Here is a 20,423-nt window from a genome sequence, read left to right on the forward strand (position 1 = left end):
GAAGCATTGATAATAGCTATGAAATGATAGGAAAGACATGATCAGGACACTGATAGAACCTGAGAAAATAAAGATTTGGAACAAAATGGTAAAGATTCTTGTGATAAGCATCTCGATTTTTTACCTTTCCGCAGGGACGTTGTTTGAAGCTGCGCTATTTCGAATTCCAGAAACTGATCTACTTCTGGAACCGAGACTATCAGTTTTTCCAGCTCCTTCACGGTTTGGACGTTGGCACGGCCAACGCAGCCTTCTACAATGAATTCAACGGGCTGACTGTCGGTCAGCAGTCTAAAAGGTAACTGCTCAGCTCAACAGAACTGAGAAAATTTTGGGGAGTTTCTCAAAATAAACCACAAAAGACACTAACTAGGTTGAATTCTGAAATGTGAATACGATACCAGTGTTCTGATAGCTGTGGTCTTAAGCAGCCGCCAGGTCGGCCTTGTGACGACACATCATTTGGCAACTGACTTTTCAGGATCAAGCTGTGCCTGAGCTACGACCGTCGGGAACATTCAGTCACCCATTTTTTTTGCGACCTGAGTGTAGCTGCGATACAATTGGCATCAGTTGGCACTAAAAAAATTCAACAGTCCCAAGAGTGAAAACATTTCAACTACTGTGCCGCGACAGAATGTGTTTCGACAGGCGGGAATCAATCGCAGTCGACCTGTGTGAAGTTACGACGTGATGCACGCATCCGGACCATCTTATTTCATTGTGTAGCCAATCAGCATGCAGCAAATGCATAGTTATACAACAATCATGGTGGCCAAATGAACAGATGTGGTTTGATTGTTATCAACATGCGCACCACCATTTTGAAGAAGTCACGTGATCACGTCTAAGATGCGGAATCGCCGTCGCGTTGTGGGTGACATGAGCATGGTTGCGATTATTTTGTGTCGAGATGCCGCTTGTTTTACGAAAATCACACGATTTCTCAGTTTTAATTGACGCCGACATTTCTTTTGCGACACAAGCAAATCACAAGTCGACCTGAGATTTGGGTTTTGTTCCTCTAATGCAGCCGTTACCATTACTGTTACCAGTACCGTTACCGCTACCATTACCGTTACCATTACCATTACATTACAGACTACCACTATTGCTACCATTACCATTACCATACTGACAACAGTTACCGCTACCGTGACCATTACCATTACATTATTGACTACCGTTACCCCTACGTTTCCGTTACCGTTACCATTACATTACTGACTACCGTTACCATTACCATTACGTTACTGACTACCGTTACCGCTACCGTGACCGTTACCATTGCCATTGCCATTACCGTTACGTTACCGCTACCATTATCGCTACCGTTACAGTTACCGTTACCAAATACAAGATGAATCAAATCCAGTCTTGGTTGATCATGGAAAAAAAAATATTTCATCTTAAGAATGATAATTTTGAGCCATGAGCCTTATGCTTGTGATGTTTATTCTTTAGAATTGAAACATGAAAAGAAGAAAAAAAAACATTGTTAATTTTTTTTTTCTTTTTTCTTGCAGATGTTCTCTGTTCGGCCCAAATGTCATCGATGTCAAAGTCAAACCCTACCTGGTGCTCTTTGTACAAGAGGTGAGGAAATGGATACGTTCATTGTTGCTTCTTTTAACAGTTCTAAAAACCAGCTCTACTTAGTTGTACTGTTATTCATACACAAGTATTGTTTTCAAAAAAGAAGAAGGCCTGACATTGCGATCTTAACCAGTTCGCATCGGAGGACGTGTTAACACGCACTGGCTGTTTTTATACACAAGCACGGGCCGCCTGGCTGATGGGTTAAGAGGTCAAGATTGCCTCGACTAGCAATCTTGTGACGTCTAAACACGCTAATCCCTCGTGCCTTTTGTACACACACACAAAGTCCGTGAAGTCTGTGGAGGCGGACCGTGTGTTGATCTTGAATTGGCCATTGTGCACGACATATTGTTGTACAATGCACACCTTGGAGTATTGAAACATATGAGGTTTCGGCAAGAAATATCGTACAAATAGTATTGAAATGACTCTTGCGAATCAGTATTTGTGGCGTTTGGCTGTGTATCAGAAGTCGGCAGGAAAATTTTGCCTTTTGCGAAAATCAAAATTTTCGGCAAAAATATTCCTGGCATGAAGTTTTTAACAACAAAAGTGCCAAATATATACGGACTTATAAACTTGTAATTCTTGGAGTTTGTTTAGCTTTAGGAACACTAAAACATTATCCATCCAAGATTTACACCAACTGTTTTCGTGCCTGTTATTACAAACAATTTTCCCTTAACTTTTGTTTGTTTCTCCGGACAATTTGTCGTAGATTTTGAACCCGTTCTACGTGTTTGAGATCTTCAGTATCGCGTTGTGGTTTGCCGAGCAGTACAACAGCTATGCCATCTGCATTGTCATCATCCTGATCATTACGCTGGGCGTCTCACTCTACGAAACCAAAAGGGTAAGCTTTGGTGCATTTAAACTTTTGGCTCAGTGACAGAGTTTGGGGTCTTAAGCTATTAAAGACACCCTGCATTTTCAATCTACCGTCAAACCAAAGCTTTGTCAAGTTAATACTAATATTAGTCAGTCCTGTCACGAGCCTACATGGCCCATCAGGCCGGCGTTTATCTCCGGTTTCCTTGGCATGACACGACTGAGAATATTTCTACTCCCCCTGGATGGGATGCTAGTCCATCGCAGGTTACTACTCAGCTAATTCCGGTACCCATTTATTCTCCTGGGTGGAGAAAGGCAAGTGAGGGTAAAGTGGCTTGCCCAAGGACACAACATATCACAGGCAGCAGGATCCTGTACCTAAAACGACTGCAAATTTTTCTATTCCCCCTGGATGGGATGCCAGTCCATCGCAGGTTACTCACCAGCTAATGCCGGTACCCATTTATACTCCTGGGTGGAGTGAGGCTAGTGGAGGTGAAGTGGCTTGCCCAAGGACACAGCATATGGCCAGCAGCTGGATTCGAACCCTGACCCTCTGATCATGAGTCACGAACCCTAACCACTAGGCCATACTTGTTGTCCCACAGAATGTTGTCCTTTCAGAAAACAGGCAGTTATTCTCTGCGCTTTTAATAAATCGGTGGAATATATTCTCGTTTTTACAGCAATCGATTACTCTACGTAACATGGTGGCTCATCATTCAACTGTCACAGTGTGCCGTCTCGATGGAAGTAAGTGTGCCTACATATTAGTGGTTGCCAGGGGGAGGGGGGGGGGGAGACAAATAGGAACTTGCAAGGTGGTCTAAGGAAATTTCAGTACCCCACAAGGAGTTTGAGATTTTAATGGAAACACAGAAGAACAATAGTCCTGCAATTGTGGTACCCCATAAACTTCAATTGTTTACTATTATAGCTTTCTGGTAATGAAACCAAGGATTCCTCAAAAGCGCCCTAGGCACTGTAGCTCACAAGCCTGAAGAAACCTGTAGAGAGAAGACAATGAGAAGAAATTACAGTTTTAGATGTGGGAGGAAAACCCCAGAAAAATATTCTGGGGAAAAACCCACGGAATCAGGTAGGGACTGATAACCCAATCCACATGTGGACCAGGGCAGGAATCGAACCCGGGCCATAGAGGTGGAAGGCGAGGAAAGAACCACTGCGCCAAAGTAAATTCCCCAGGAGTTTATAGTTGGCTAATTTTTGAATTTGTCTTGTCTCTTTTCTGTCGATGACTAGCTTGTGAGGAGATTGATTCCAAGTGGCTTGTACCAGGCGACGTGATCATGATTCCCAAGAACGGCTGCGTCATGAGCTGCGACGCGGTCCTGATCAGCGGTAACTGTATCGTGAACGAGAGCATGCTCACAGGTATGTTCGTAGTCATGTGACCTGCAATCCCAAAATGGTGGCATTTGAGCGTACCACGATTGATATTTCTTAATCAAACTTAAGGCCATTCGTTCTTCCCACTTCACTGGAAAGTGGATGGGGCTGTCTCCAGTATACTTAATATTCGAATATACGATCATCAACTGAATACTTGAATAGCTTTTACCCATTTCGAATGTTCGAAAATGGAAAAACTACAAGATTGTGAGTTTACTTTTTATTGTACAGTTGCGACATTTTATTGTCTGGTGCCACTTTTTTTGTCGACGGTAACTTGTTTGTCGACGACTGTTTCTGTCGTTTAGCAGGTTAAAGCCCTTGACAGTTATAAAATACTTACTGCAAAACACTCCATATTGATTGCCGCACGCACATTTTAACTGGCGCGCTCTGTATGCAACTTTTGACTGGCGCGGCATGCAGGTGCAGTTGGCAGTTTTGAATATCCAAATATTTGGTCAGACACAGTTTCGAGTAATCGAATACTAATTATTTAAAAACGGACAGCCCTAAAAATGGAATGGAATTTATCAAATTCCCCCTATAAAGCTGAAATCACTTTTTGGAAAACCTATAGTGTATAAGGTGGTCCATGCTTCATGAGATCGGGAAAGTAAAGCAAGTTTGGCGGTATAAAACATTCACCGTAAATAAGATTTGAGGCTTTGCATGGTGGAGATACTAAATAATGAAAGGTTTGCAGAAACACCATGTGTGAATAATTTCTCAACTAAGAGAATGGTTCTGAAAAGAGGCTGAACCATTCAAGTTGAGAAATTATTCGCACATGGTGTTTCCGCAAACCTTTCATTATTCACCGTAAAATTCACCAGGGTTGTGTGTGTTCAACGCTTGCGAATTTGCAGCGTGAAAACTTGATGTGTCAGAAAGTCACATTTTCGTTTTCTCCGAGTAGGACCCCTCCCCTTATTAAACGAAGCAGAGATATAAATGAGAAACTCATAATAACGCCCTATGGGACTATGCACATGCAGTATACAATTATGCGTACTTCGCGCCATATGCACGTGGACCATGTATACACGTATCCCTCCCAATTGGTCTTTCAAAAGTGGTCAAAAAGTGGTGTCCGTAAACAAAACTGTCTGCACTTTCAGAGAAAAACTTCACGCTGACTGCCTTTTGTGGAATGCACTGTCTTTTCCTTTTGATGAAACTTTCATGTTTTTTCTCTCCAACCACCAGGTGAGAGTGTTCCCGTGACAAAGACGCCGCTTCCCAACCCACCCTCCAGCGAGTCCGAGGGAGTACCCTACTACTCCCCGGAGAACCACAAACGCCACACGCTTTTCTGCGGCACTCATGTCATCCAGACGCGATTCTACGGCAGCGGGAAAGTCAAGGCGGTTGTGTCGAGTACAGGTACGTCTCGTCAAAACCTGGGCTGGATTATTAAAGCAAACCCGGGTGTGATTCCTCTGACTCAGTCATAAGTAAAACAAGTCAAATCACAAGTCCAGTCACAAGTAAGTGGGATCAACACTAGCCGAGAAATACCTTGTCTCATGTCGTTGGAATAAGATTTGCCAAGAGAAAGGAGGACTTGTTATGGTTCTTCATGGCATGTGGGAACTTGACTACAACACTAGCATGGGTTCTTTTTAGTTGAAGCTCTGCCAGCACTAACTGCTACTGTGTGCACAGAGTTGTATCAACAAGTCACTGAATTTTGTGACTCGCGTCAAGTCTAGTCATTTCAAGGAAGTGAGTCGAGTCGTGTCATTGGATGAGGAAGGTCGAGTCGAGTCACAGTGTGTGTCGAGTCGAGTCAACTTATGCTCGAGTCAAATCGAGTCATTGACATTTGAACACCCTCTAATAAATTACACTATGGAAAAACGAACACAGTTTTAAGAAATTGCCCGAAGCTGATAATGAAACGAAGAATTTGGAAATGCGTTTAAAGCCTTGTTCCAGGATAGTAGTTTGTGCACTACATTATAAACCACTAGGTGGGACTAAATTGATACGGCGTATATTTGTGCGCGATAAGCGGCCACAACTTGACCGCAACGCAAAGTACGCGTGCGAACATTTATAACTTTGTACTGTAATCAGCGCAAATACATTTTCGGAGTTTTGGGACTCGAGTGTTATTAGAGTCGAGTAGAGTCTTCTGATAAGGGACTCCAGTCAAGTCATTTGCTCGCAGTGACTCGAGTCGTGTCGAGTCAGTTACCCATTGAGAGTCGAGTCCAGTTGAGTCATCGAGAATTGTGACTCGAGTGAGACTCACGTCGAGTCCTTGCCTCAAGTCATCACAACTCTGCTTGTGCTACAGCTCAGTCGAGTTTAATCAGCTTTTCGATTTTGACCAGACTCCTGTTTTTTTCATGAATTATTCCTCTGTAGGTTTTCAGACCCTCAAAGGCGATCTGATTCGTACCATCCTCTTCCCCAAACCTGTGGGTTTCAAGTTCTACCGGGACGCTCTCAAGTTCGTTGGGATCTTGTCCATTATAGGTAAAAAAAACAGCCTAAAATAATCGCAAACTTTCTTTGAAATGAACTCTGTGCACAATTACCCCCTCGCGTTAAAATGCCAAGGGTTTGTGTACATTCAGATGAAATATAATTGTGCGTCATTTGTGCCCTACGTGCTGAAATCAGTGTGTATAATTATGCTTTACATGCTGTCTGTGACAGCCAGCCAAAGAAAGAACAATAGTTTGTTTGTTGTCCTCGAATGTACATCTTCTGTTGAGAACGGTCCTCGGACGTAAGTGTGTGTGAGTCTATGGGAGAGTGTTATAGGAACAAAGGGAAAGACAATGCCTTGTCCTCGGATGTAATGGTAAACTACGACTGCGTGTGCTTTTAGATTTAATACCAAATGCTTATGTCTAGTGACATCAGTCTCTTAAAATCTTTGGTGTTTATCAAAAAAATGGCACAACATTAGATGCTAATATATTTTTTTTCTTCGATTTCAGGTCTCCTGGGAATGATCTATAGCGTTGTGATTCTCGTTTACAGAAAGGTACAAATGCTCCCTTAAAATGTTCTCGTGAAATAAGTCTCTGGAATATTTTCTTTTAAAGCTATAGTCCATCATTTGCAGCCATCCAAAAAGTAACTGACGAAATTAGTGCTGAAAAACATACTTGGTTGAACGATAGTAAGGGGACTATTAAAACTCTCTGTGAAATTAGTCTTTCTGGCATGCTGTCATTTTGAAGAAATCAACGAAAGAAGGCCTTTCCAATTAACGCTTGTTGGAAATTTCCGTTTGTAGTTTTTTTGGTTTTTTTTTCAGCTAAGCGTGTTGACACTACGCACACGCGCGCGCAGTTGCTGTAATTGGTCGGATCAGTGCGCGACATCTCGTAGCTGCAATCGGCTTAGTGAGAACATATCTCGGACGCTGAATTCATGCCCAATTCAAAATATGATTCAGCAACTTTTGATTTGAAATCAAGATCCTAAGATATTGTTTTTTGCGAAAAATACAACATTCACTGAGCTGAACCTTCATCAGGTTAGTTGTTCAGCACCCTTCTTTAGATTTTGAGCACTTTTGTCGCTTCAAATGAACAAAATGCACAAATTACAAATGATGGACTGTACCTTTATTAAGGCACATAGGATCATTTGAAATTATCCCAAAAGTAACATACAGATGTAATATCAAAAAGAATACTTGGATTAACCCTCCTATTCTTTAAACAGTCACAAACAGCCAAAATATCCATCTGTTTTCCCTGCCATGCCTTTTACACAGGCTAGTCACAAACAGTCAGATCATATTTCAAGCAAGCACTCTGACTAGTCAAATTTAGTCAACAGACAAAACAGGCAAGGGGTAGGCAGAGCTGGCTTATCAATCACCTACAGTCAAAGCACAGGGTGTACCAAGTTACATAAACAGTCACAGCCAGTCAATCCTGCTATATGTAGGCTGGGAACTCTTTCGCTCGTACCCCCGCCCTGCCAACAGGATGCTGGGATACTCTGATGAATTCACGCTCTGATTGGTTGGATTTTGCGTGACCTGTGACCTGCGCGTCATCATGATCATGATTCTGCATAGTTGGAAATGGCCGTTAAGATGGATTCATTACTCTTTTATTCTAGTTTAGAGATTTTTTTTTTTCGTTGAAAAGCGTAACAGTGTAGGAAATTCTGTAAAACTTATCTGTGTTGTAAATTTACAATTCCCATCAATTCAGAAATCACATCCGGTATGGAACTTGTGCATTTCTATGGGAAGTTTTCGGATAGCATTTGCGCGCATTGGCTAACTGCGGTCTTGAACAGCTGCAGCCAGATGCTTTATACATAGGTCATAGGCCACTTCCTTCACAAGATTCTGTGAAGCTCATCAGAGTATCCCAGCGTCCTGTTTGCAGAGCGGGGGTACGAGCAAAGGCAACTCTTAACTGTTGAAAACAGTCATTTGATTGATTTTGACTCATCGAAATAATACTCCTGAATCCAGGGTGTTTTCTGTTTGACTCGCCCTGTATGTAGCCTACTTTTACCCCATTCATTTGACAGGCGGATACCATGGACTCGCTCTGGAAGGTCCTCGACATCATCACCATCTGCGTACCACCAGCTCTCCCTGCAGCCATGACCGTGGGAACCGTCTACGCCCAGAACCGACTCAAGAAGAACGGCATCTTCTGCATCTCCCCCAGCGAATCAACATCTGCGGCAAGCTCAAACTCATCTGCTTTGATAAGGTCCAACAATTTCTGCTAAACAAGTTTAGGTGCTAAGCATGAAACTGCAGGGAACCGGTCACAAGCTGTACAAATTGCATTACATTTTGGCTGGTAACCTCTTTTGTGCTAAGCAATTTTTGGTGCTGAGCACAAAACTGCTGGGAACCAGTTAAAAAGCGATATCTGTTGCATGGTATTTTGGCTGGTAATTATAACCAGTTTTTGAGAAGCAAGTTTAGTTGCTAAGCATGAAACTGCAGGAAACCAGTCACAAGCAGTGGACATTGCTTGACAGTTTGGCTGGTTACCTCTTTTGTGCTAAGCTAATATAGCAATTTAGCAATGTAGGTGCTAAGCATGAAACTGCTGGGAACCAGTCACAAGCCGTATCCATTGCATGATATTTTGGCTGGTAACCTCCTTTTTGCTAAGCGAGTTTAGGAATTACGCACCAAACTGCAGGGAACCAGTTAATAGCAGTATCTATTCCATGATATTTTGACTGGGTAACCTCTTTTGTGCTAATCAAGTTTAGGTGCTAAGCACAAAACTGCAGGGAACCAGTTACAAGCAGTATCCATTGCATGACATTTTGGCTGGTTACCTGTTTTTGCTAAGCAAGTTTAGGTGCTAAGCACAAAACTGCAGGGAGCCAGTTAAAAGCAGTATCCATTGCATGACAATTTTGGCTGGTAACAGTTTTTGCTAAGTAAGTTCAGGTGCTAAGCACAAAATAGCAGGGAACCAGTTAAAAGCAGTATCCATTGCATGACAATTTTGGCTAGTAACAGTTTTTGCTAAGTAAGTTCAGGTGCTAAGCACGAAACTGCTTGAAACCGGTCGCAAGCATTATCCATTGCATGACAAATTAGCTGAGGTCTCCAAGTATAAGCTAAGTGTATTATAATCGATGTGTTGTGCAAGAACATCATGTTTTTGACAAATTTTTTTGCCTGGTTTCTTTGGCAGACCGGTACCCTTACAGAGGACGGCCTGGATCTGTGGGGGGTCCTGCCACTCCAGGATCAGCACTTCCTCCCTGTGGAGCAGAACGCGGCCGACCTAGCCCCGGGACCCTTCCTGGCTGCCATGGCAACCTGCCACTCCCTGACGATGATCGATGGGGAGTTAGTCGGTGACCCGCTGGACCTGAAGATGTTTGAGGCCACAAACTGGGTACCGGCTATCAGTTCCTGTTTCCGTATCAATTTACATTTCTTCAATTGACCTATTGCGATAGAACCGCGTTAGAATCGCGTCAACGCAGCTTCTGAAATATTGTCTCGTTACATGATATCAAATGGACGCGGAACGCGCAAAATCTGAGACAAACAAAACTTAAGTGTACAAAAACTCCATAGGGTTTTCTAAGGGGCGTTGCTAACTCGCAAACGGCGACGGGTCAATTGTTTGACCTTTGACTTGGGCAGTTGCAGTGTATGTACTATCCATGACAGAGCCTTAAAGAGCTCATTGAATAAACCTGAAAATGTATTTTTCAAATCTTATACACCTTCTTCTCGTAATGGTCAAGGAGATTACAGACTAGGAGTTTTGGATCATTTCTCTGAATCATTAATTAGATATCATGGTTAATTAGCTCTGTCACAGGCAGAGTATCATTTAAAAAGTATCATTTGCTTGGGTCAATGGAACTCTAAAAGGTCTCCAAGATCTTGAGTGGTTCTCCATGAGATTTTGGCTCTGAAAAACACATTTTTCTCTGCCAATGAATGTTTGCTCAAATATCAGTATTCTTTCAACGAATATTGGAAAAGTAGAAACTTTATTTGGAAAGAATGTTGCAACCTGATGCCACTTTTTCTGCATATGACATCTCAATGATGGTTATTCATTGCATGTTGAAAAGACATGAATCTGGGCCTGAGAAACATTTCCAATTTTGTTAGGAAATACTTAGAAAATTGTCTTGACTCTTCATAGACTTTGTGCACAACCGCTGAAGTGGCGTCTGGATACTACATTCTTTCCCTTTATTCTTGACTTATTTTGTTTCTGCAAACTTGCATGTTGCATAAAAAAAGCCTGAAAATTGCTTCGAAAGGTTTCAACTGCATCACTGCGGTAAAGATGGCAGCCAGTTTGGATGTTCAGTTTAAAATGGCAAGGTTTTGCTTGAATAAATACGTAAATTGATGCATTTCGTTTCAGATTTTGGAGGAGCCAGGAAGCGACACGACGCGGTTTGACACGATCATCCCAACCATAGTCAAGCCACGAACCAGCGACACTTACCTTGCTGAGAACCCGGACAAGGTAGAAGATAAAACATCAAGTTTTCAAATTTACACAAAATAAAGTGGGAATGTGCCTTGAAAGAATTGGAATAAATTCACTGTTTCTTGATGTTTTCAAATGAAATTGTTGCCTTTGCCTAAGTTAACAAACGTCTTTACAGACTTAAATAAGTCCCACCTACACCCCTTATACACACCCCTCCCCCCTCCTCCAAACTCCTCCCCCTCCTCAAAACCCCCCATTACCCTAAACCCACCTTCTTGGGAGCAATACTTTCGCTGGAAGAGGGGTGGAATTGTGCCACTAACTCTGATCTTAAGGAAATTGCAATATGGTTTCTTTGAAACTTGGTAGGTACGTAGAGGAGTTTCATGCTTACTATTTGCAAATGCTTCATTGAATTTGACAAAGTCTTTTATATGCCTTGGAATTGTCGTCGCATTGCGGGTGAGATGAGCATGGTTGCAATTCTTTTGTGTCAAGATCCCGCTTCTTCACGAGTATTACACATTTCTCAGGTTTGTGACCTGAGCCTTACTGGTCTGCTTGATGCCGACGGTTCCGTCATGGCGCAAGCAAATCGCAGGTTGACTCAGGGCTGCTTAAGGGTCCTTAGGAAACTGTTGGGTCAAGGGGAGGCGTAAACAGTCTAAGTCAAAAGCAACAGTCAGTCAGTGAGATAGGTACAGAGAGAATACTAGGCTGGCCCTCTGGGATTAGCTAAATGTATTTTGGGGCAGACCCCCTCCCACCCCTGGCCCTCTAAGGTTAAACTCACCCCACCCCCTCCCCTTCCACCTGTTGACGTTCGTCTCTTCATCCATCAGGCCCCCTACGAGGTTGGCATTCTCCGCCAGTTTCCCTTCTCCTCCGCCCTGCAGCGCATGAGCGTCATCACCCGCACCTTGGGAGCCAAGAACATGGAGGTCTTTGTGAAAGGCTCGCCCGAGATGATTGCGTCTCTCTCAATCAAGGAAACGGGTAATTTCTACATCCCCTTCAAATTTAATATTGTGTTTTGCTCTTCACCGACGCATTTCCTTGTTTGGTCAATAAAGGGCCTAGTACTCCTTTTATGTGAAACTCTATACATTGTGGGGCAGCCAACAGCATTTGTAAAGTATTGACTTTCACTGAAATTAAGGTGAGATTTTGAAAGTTGTATACCCTGTGCTCTTCAAAAAATTGATTTTCTTTTTTCTTAACGAATTTTCAATTAGTATTGGTTGTTCTAAAGAGGATTGTTTTTCACGTCATCTGCAGGTAGCACACCCTGATATTTCTGGCCTCGCTCGCTGCGAGCGGGTCGCAGACAGATGTGTCCGGCCTCGCTCGTTGCATGTTTATCCGTCATCCGTTCCGAATACCGCAAAACTTTTGCGTGTATACACGTCACGCCATCCAACGTGAACTAGTTAATCAGATTTTCGAATCTCCAACCCTCTGAAAAATTACTTCCATTTTGCACACAAATAAACCAGCTCTGTGAGAGCCGAATTATTGTCTGGCAGCCAATAGTTGAATTTTGTGAAGAAATCATTCACAGTAATTAAACGTCTATGAGTTTTTTCGTTCGATTTCTCATTAAAAATTGAATAACTTTTATATTGCCAGGAAAATACCAATTGAAAGAAAGCAAATACGTTTTTTGATGTGAAACTCAAAAATGGTGCAAGAGAATTTTTTGGACATCAGGTTTTAATCTTTTGTTACAATGTCTTGACTTTTCCTAGTTCCCATGGACTTTCTGGAGATGCTACAACGGTTCACCCAACAAGGTTACCGTGTTATCGCCCTCGCTTGGCGACCTCTTGACCCCAAGCTGTCTTGGCATCAATCCCAACGCATAGCAAGGTAAACTTGACTATCTTGTCTTTCATATACATGACGCATACTTGTCGAAATATGACCATGAAAACCGTGAAAAAGTGCAAACATTTTCTCTGGTAATTTTTGTGTTTCCGTTTGTTTCTGTTATCTAATTAATATTCAGAATCTAAACCAAAATGTCACATGTGAAAAACATGTATATCATTTTGAAGCTTATTTGATAGCAGTAGTTTATTGAAATAAGGCTTATTTCTAACAATGCTCAAAAGTGCACACACACAAAAATCCGTTTGTTTGAGTAGGTCCAATACCCTGATCACATCATCATGCCGAATTCTACTACAGCAACAAAAAAAAGGTTGAATCATTGTAATAATTAACTGATAAGTTTTATCTGAATTAAAAATCCACTTTATGATCATACACATTGATTGATTGATTATACACACTGTTGAATTGTCCAAAATGTAAGTCCGACAAAATTGAAAATGCCCTACAATAATTCGCTTGAGAAAGTCCTTCCATTTTAGGAGACTCACTATTTTTATCACTTTTTACCCAAAAGCCATAAATTAAAAAAGTCAAAATTAAAAGAATACAGTCAAAGGTTCCTTTAATCAACTGATTATTATTTATATCAGGCTTCCAGCAGTAAAAATAAATCAGCATATTGCATGCTTTTGTAAACGTACCCGGATGACAGCAATTTTGTCAGTAAAAAGTACCCCGAATTCGGACAATATTACTTTTGGTATTGTCCAGCGCCCCTTCATCCAGGCATTTTCACTGGTTCCCGCACTATCAAGAGCGTAGACACTCACAGTTGTCAACCACTCATCCGAGCTTAGCGCGCAGTACCGTCGAACACGGACGCCCACGCAGCGTGCAGCAGGCCAGGTATACGCGCACTGTTGTCAATAATCACAATGGTAGCTTCAAATAGTTTGACGAAATAGGAGAAAAGAAAACAGTGTCTTGAATTATATTTCTTGCAAATCAAGTCAGCCTGATATAAATAATAATAATAATATTGGATGGATTTTTTTTCTGGGGATACAAGACTATATTGCACTCGCTATGACAATATTGCATTCGTCTTCGACTCGTGCAATATTGTTACAGCTCGTGCAATATATTCTTGTATCCACCTCAAAGCCATCCAATATTATATAATAATTCCCATGCTTGAGTCTTCCTTGATTATTTTTTCCTGGCAGGAAAGATGTAGAGCGCGACTTGAACTTCCTCGGCCTACTGGTACTTCAGAACGCACTGAAACCAGAAACAACTCCAATAATCCACGAACTCATGAATGCTGACATACGCACAGTCATGGTCACAGGTACAATACAAAAACTTCTAACATCAAACTTTATTTGCAGGAATTCGGTAGATTAAAAAGATTGAAATTTTTGCAAATTTGTATTCACTGTTATAGTCGAGTCCATCACAAGTCCAGTCACAAGTAAAGGACTTTTGTTCAAGTTAGTTTGAATAGTTTTCACACAAATTTCACATTTCCAGTACTTTGGAAATCTTGGGATTCGGTAGAGAGTTTTAATTTTTGTACATAAATACCTAAGACAGTTTACCCATTCGTATTGGTCAAGAGCCCGTCACGTAGCCAGTTTTAAATAAGGGAATAAATGTGTGCTCCGGAGGTTTTTATCACTCTGTTTAAGACCGCTTAGAGTCTGGGTGCTGATAATTACCCGAGCCTTAGAGTCTGGGTGCTGATAATTACCCGAGCCGGAGGCGAGGGTAATTATCAGCACCCAGACTCTAAGCGGTCTTAAACAGAGTGATAAATACCGACCGAGCACATGTTTATTCCCATTCATAAATACCTTTTCGATAAAAAAAATTCAAATAATTCGTTAAAAATATCCCGATTTTGTTCAACAAGTTCACTTCATGCTTTTTGAAATATCCCTCTAGCAAAATAATGGAGTGTTCAGCTGGCGAGTAAGATGTAAACAACCCTTTTATGGAGATTGACGCGCGCGTAGCATGTTCTGCGCGATGTCGCGCAGAACGCACCTGGGGCGTTGCGTTTTGAATTTAGAACTATAAAATTCTGACTCGCTGGTAGTGTTGCGCATGCCTACGTGAGGATTGTAAACGTTCAACCAATAAAACGGTAAGAGGCACTGGATTTTTAGGAGTCCACATTTTATGTGACACTGGAAAAGTGTTTAAGACCAGCTAGCTATGTCTTTATCATCCGTTTAAGACTAGTAAGACTAGCCACGTGACGGGCTCTCGACCAATAGGAATAGCTAAACTGTCTGAGGTATTTATGAATGGATCATAAAGACCAGTTGGCAGGTCTGAAACACTTTTCCAGTGTCACATGAAATTGGGACTTCTTTGAAAGTCAGGGCCTTTTGCTACCAGTGAGTCATTGTTCATAGTCTTAAATTAACACTACACCGGCTAGGCTGCATTCTGCGTGACGTCGCGCATTACGTGCAACGTGCACACCAATCGCCATGCAAGGAGCTGTTTACGACATTAACACTTCCACAATATAACTACAGGGGTGTTTGGAACAACACAAAGTAAAAGTGTTGAAAAAATTGTTGGAAATTTATAATTTTTGACTTGTTTTGACTTTTGGACCGAAAAGTTTTTAAATTTTTTTTTTACGGAAAAGGTATTTATGAATGGGAATAAATATGTGCTTGGCTGGTATTAAACACTATGTTTAAGACTGGTTGGAGTCTGGATGCTGATAATTATGATCATCCAGACTCCAACTGGTCATGAACAGTGTTTAAAACCAGCCAAGCACACATGTATTCCCTTATCATTGAACAAAATGGGAGAGGTTTCTTATTTATGAGACTTTGCTTGTGTTTCTTGAAGGTGATAACATGTTGACTGCCATCAGCGTTGCAAGGGATTGTGGGATGGTAGCCCCAAGGTCAAAGGTCATCATGGTGAATGCCTCACCGCCGTGCGGTGAGTTGCCAGCCACCATTCAGTGGAGCTACGACACCACGCCGGAGAAATGTATAGATGACGGCGACAACGGTTCTACCACCCACATGCCAGTAAGACAGTTTGTTTCGAGCACATTCCAATAAAAATGAGGTTTTCTTATTTGCGCACAGTTGCACATTAAAGCTATAGTCCATCATTTGTAATTAGTGCATTTTGTTCGTTTGAAGCAACAAAAGTGTTCAAAATCTAATGAACGATACTGAACAACTAACTTGATGAAGTTTCAGCTCAGCTTCAGCTTTATATTCCGAGAAAAACAGCATTCTAGGATCTCAATTTCAAATCAAAAGTTACTAAATCATGTTTCGAATTGTTTTGAATTGCAGCTTTACGCGATGTCACGCACTGATCCGACGAATTATAGCAACCGCGCGCGCCTGTGCGTCGTTCCAATGCTTGTGCGCGCTGCGCCGAATAACAAAACGAATTACTAATTTAAATTTTCCTACGGTGCTTCTTAAGACGCACCGTTGGAAATGCCTTCTTTCGTTGATTTCTTCAAAATGAGAGCTTGCCAGAAAGAATAATTTCACAGGGAGTTTAGTCCCCTTACTGTCTTTCAACCAGTATGTTTTTCAACAAAAATTACGCCAGTTACTTTTTTGGATAGCTGCAAATGATGGACTCGGGCTTTAATATAGCTCTTTTAAAGGGAATATACAACATTTGCAAACATCGAAAAATAAAACTACCAAGTTTTTGCGAAATACCTTAATAGGACGTTGGTAAATGACAGTCTAAAGCATCCTGTAAAATTATGGCACCTGGTATACTGTCATTTTCAAGAAAAGTGGTATTTTTGTATCAATTTCCAACGCTGATCGGCCGATCAGCGTTGGAAACAACTGGCTTTTTTTCAAATACTGGCCCCAATTGACTATTGCACTTGTTTGCAATCGATTACAAACCTATGAACGGGTACGAGCCAGCTAGACTGGTTCCTTGACCTTACAATTCCCCAATGTATGTAAACTGCTCTGTTTCTTCTTATATGGAGTCAGGGAACCAGACTACAGGTAAATGATCGTTTTTCTTGGTTTTTATAGCATTTTCGAACCCAAAACCTCCAAAAAGTCAGTGTAACTATATTTGCTTTATATTTCCAATCCCCCAATTCCATCCATTTCTGAAAATTACAGCAAAAGCAAATGATGTATATTCCCTTTAACTATTAAGATCAATGCGCTTTACATTACTATTACCCCTGCTCATTGGGCCAGTGAAACATTCCAAATATCATCTCAGCTTCTTTTATATATTAGAATATTATGATAAGTACAGTTGTTGCATTGGTATCTGAATGTTTGTTAATCGTTTGTGCGAGCACGATGAGAAACTCGGGCCATGTGGTCAGAGAACTTGCCGAGATTGGACTTGGAATTGGATATTTTTTCCATGAGTGGCTTGTGGGAGGAGAATTGGGAGATTCATGGGTGGTTTTTAGCTGCCTTCTAGCCCTACCGTACCCTGTTTGTTTTACCCACTGATCTCTATATAAAGACTGGATAGCGGTTATGCATACAACATTCACACAGTAGACTTTGCATATTGACCAATTCGCCCCCGGTCTCACGAAGATGGCCGCGTATAAAACGAACGTTCTACGCGTAAATACGCGCGCGTTGTATCAACAGTTGACGCGCATTTTGGTCACGTACACATATTATGATGTTCTAAAAGGGACACATTTCCGTAGTGATTATTATTTCAAAAACGCCGAAAAAGGGATTTGCGGCATTATAAAACTAACCACGACGTTAGAAAAATTCCAGTTATAAAACCTTGGTCAGTTGGTCAGTGGTGGTGGCCAAAATATAAGTCAAGTGAACCGCGACGTTACAAAAGAAATCATGCTGTCTATAAAGACGGCAACTTGTCCTTTGTAGATCACCAGCCGGTCTCACCAATATGGCGTCAAATTCGTACATTGTGCGGCTCTGTATTAGCTATCCAGTCTTTATATAGAGATCAGTGGTTTTACCCTGCAGTACCGCTGAAAAGGCATTACACAACTCCGGGTCAACTGCGCTGGCTAATTTAACTAAAACCATTCAGACGCCGTACTAGAAGGATTCAACCATTCTGGGTTTTTTGGCACTAAAGCCAACCTTTTGAGGTGTTTCAACTTGCCATTTTAGCGGCGAGAGAAAAGTTTTAGTAGAATCGAGTTCAACTAGTATTTAAGCGAATTTAAAACAGTTTCTGAACCCCAGGCTGGACTCAAACCCGCAACCTGCAGAATTACCCGCAGACCACGAATTCAATGCTCCAGACCACGAGGCCGCAGCACTCCACCATGTAAAAAGATTTACTGATGCAGTCATTCAAACAACTCCAGAGTCAGGCAATAGAATATTGATATAAAATGTTCCCCTTTCTGAAATCCAAAGCTATATTAGGTCAACCAGAGTGGATCCTAATTCTGCTTTATTCAACGTGACTCTGAACTACTGGTATCTTTTTGATTGACTCATGCAATGGAATTAATAGAAAGTATGTTTCTTTATTGTCCTGCTCTTATGAATATTCAGTTGTACAACGGCAATAGTGCCAACGTCAGCGATGGAAAATACCACTTTGCTGTCACGGGGAAGTCTTTCGCTGTCCTCCGCGAGCACTTCCCAGATCTCATGCCCAAGGTAAGGATAAACCTTAAAATAGAACCGCCTTCTCTGTTCTTAAGCCCCTCCCCCTCCTCATTCCTACCCAATTAAAACTTACGGCCCGTCTCAATTCCGGGTTCTGGACAAGTTGGGGGTAGAATCATTCACCTTGTCTGGAAGAAGCTCTGAATTTGTCCCGGAAATGTTGCGGGGAAATTTCCATCAGCAACTGCTTGACTCACCAATACTGATAACTTCATTGCAGGAAGATTGTGGGGAAGTTGTTCAGAATCCTGCAACTTATACCCGATACAATGTCCACAACTTGTCTGGAACTCGTCCCAGATATGAATTGAAATGGGCCCTTACTGACGGTCATTTTTTCTCCCAGATTGTTCAGCGAGGGACCGTGTTTGCCCGCATGTCCCCCGACCAAAAGACGCAACTCGTGGAAGCACTGCAAGACATCAGGTAAGCAGTAAACCTAGCTGTACTCCAATTGGAGTTGAGACCCAATAGTTGTTGATGTCGGACCCTACCTGTGTAAAATCTTTTCCAAATTTTTCTTGAAATATTACATTGGTATCAGGCAAAATTGAGTGTTATAAGAGCCAATTGGTATAAAAACAGCACATTATCACTAATAAGAAACAACACAATTTAACATTTAACCAATCTTTTGTAATAAGAATTAATTGTTTTTGTCTTTTGTTCTAATTTGGTTTTTTTTTTCATTTTCTGTGTACCTTCTTGAGTGATCTAGTATTTTTTCTTAATGGATTTTTTGTGCCAAGCTTTTTATCCAATATTTACAGTTAAACGTTTTAATATTAAGTACTGTCATTGTGATCTTAAGGTTGACCTCAGGTTGACCTTGGGACAACACAGAACAGTCTGGGCCTGAGCTACCACCATCAAAAACATGCCAGTCACCGATTTTCGTGACCAGAGTGTAACTGCGATTTAAGATTTAACGATTTAAGACGATCGGCATCAGTTGGCATTAAACAAATCAATAGTTGCAAGAGTAAAAAAATATATATCATTTTCTGCACCACGATGGAACGTGTTCCCAACAGGCAGGAATCAATCGCAGTCGACCTGTGTGAAGTTCAGCGTCTTGCGTGCATCCGAATCATCGAACTTTATTGTGAATCATCGTTGCATCGTGGGTGACATGAGCTTGGTTGTGATTATTTTGTGTCGAGATGCTTCTTGTTCCATGATAATCACATGATTTCTCAGTTTGTGACCTGAGCATAACACTTGTGCTTGATGCTGATGGTTCTGTCGCAGCACAAGCAAATAGCGGGTCGACCTGAGGCTGGCTTTAAAAGATATTACAGTCTCCTGATGATGACTAGAGCAGGCTAGTCGAAACGTTGAGACCAAGACAACTTCTTTTAGAACTAAGTAGGACTGTTCTTATCAGAATAAAAACTACTAGGCGAAAGTTGATAATAAGCAGGACAAGTTCTTATTAGAACTAAATATCTACTGAGCGACAGTAGTTATTATCTCATGGTGTTACCGCAAACCAAAACGATACTGATACTCCACCATGCAAAGCCTCAAATCTTGCATTTAAAGCTATTGTTCAAATGTATTTTATATTTGAATTTTAGTCTGTTGACGCTTGTGGAGAGTGAATAATCACGCAGATGATAACAAATAAAATTGTGTATTTGTTTGTAGTTATTGTGTTGGTATGTGCGGGGACGGAGCTAACGATTGCGGAGCGTTGAAAACCGCCCATGCCGGGATCTCGTTGTCAGAAGCCGAGGCTTCAGTGGCATCCCCGTTCACCTCCAAGACCCCAAACATCTCAGCGGTGCCCGTGGTAATCCGCGAGGGCCGCGCTGCGCTGGTCACCTCGCTGGGCGTCTTCAAGTACATGGCGCTGTACAGCATCATTCAATTTGCTTCGGTCATCATTCTCTACTGGACCAATTCCAACTTGGGCGACTGGCAGTTCCTCTATGTGGACTTGATCATCACCACCTCGGTGGCCACGCTCAGTAAGTCAGCCAGTAGGGGGCGCTATTGCTTCCCAACGATTGATTGGCTCGAAATTCCTATTTCTTGTGTTCAGCAAGCAGTAACAAAAAGGCTGGTCAACATTCTCTGCAAAATACACCTAGTTTTCAAACATGCAAAATTTCCATATTCATGAGCAAAAGTGTGATGTCAT

The 20,423-nt window shown here is 41.7% G+C and overlaps 1 pseudogene; it reads left to right on the plus strand.

Annotated features, from left to right (window-relative positions):
• LOC119732042 overlaps positions 1–20,423 on the plus strand; it is a 48,210-nt pseudogene that overhangs the window by 20,373 nt on the left and 7,414 nt on the right.

This window comes from Patiria miniata, unplaced genomic scaffold (assembly GCF_015706575.1).
Source record: "Patiria miniata isolate m_02_andy unplaced genomic scaffold, ASM1570657v1 HiC_scaffold_24, whole genome shotgun sequence".
Lineage (NCBI taxonomy): Eukaryota > Metazoa > Echinodermata > Asteroidea > Valvatida > Asterinidae > Patiria > Patiria miniata.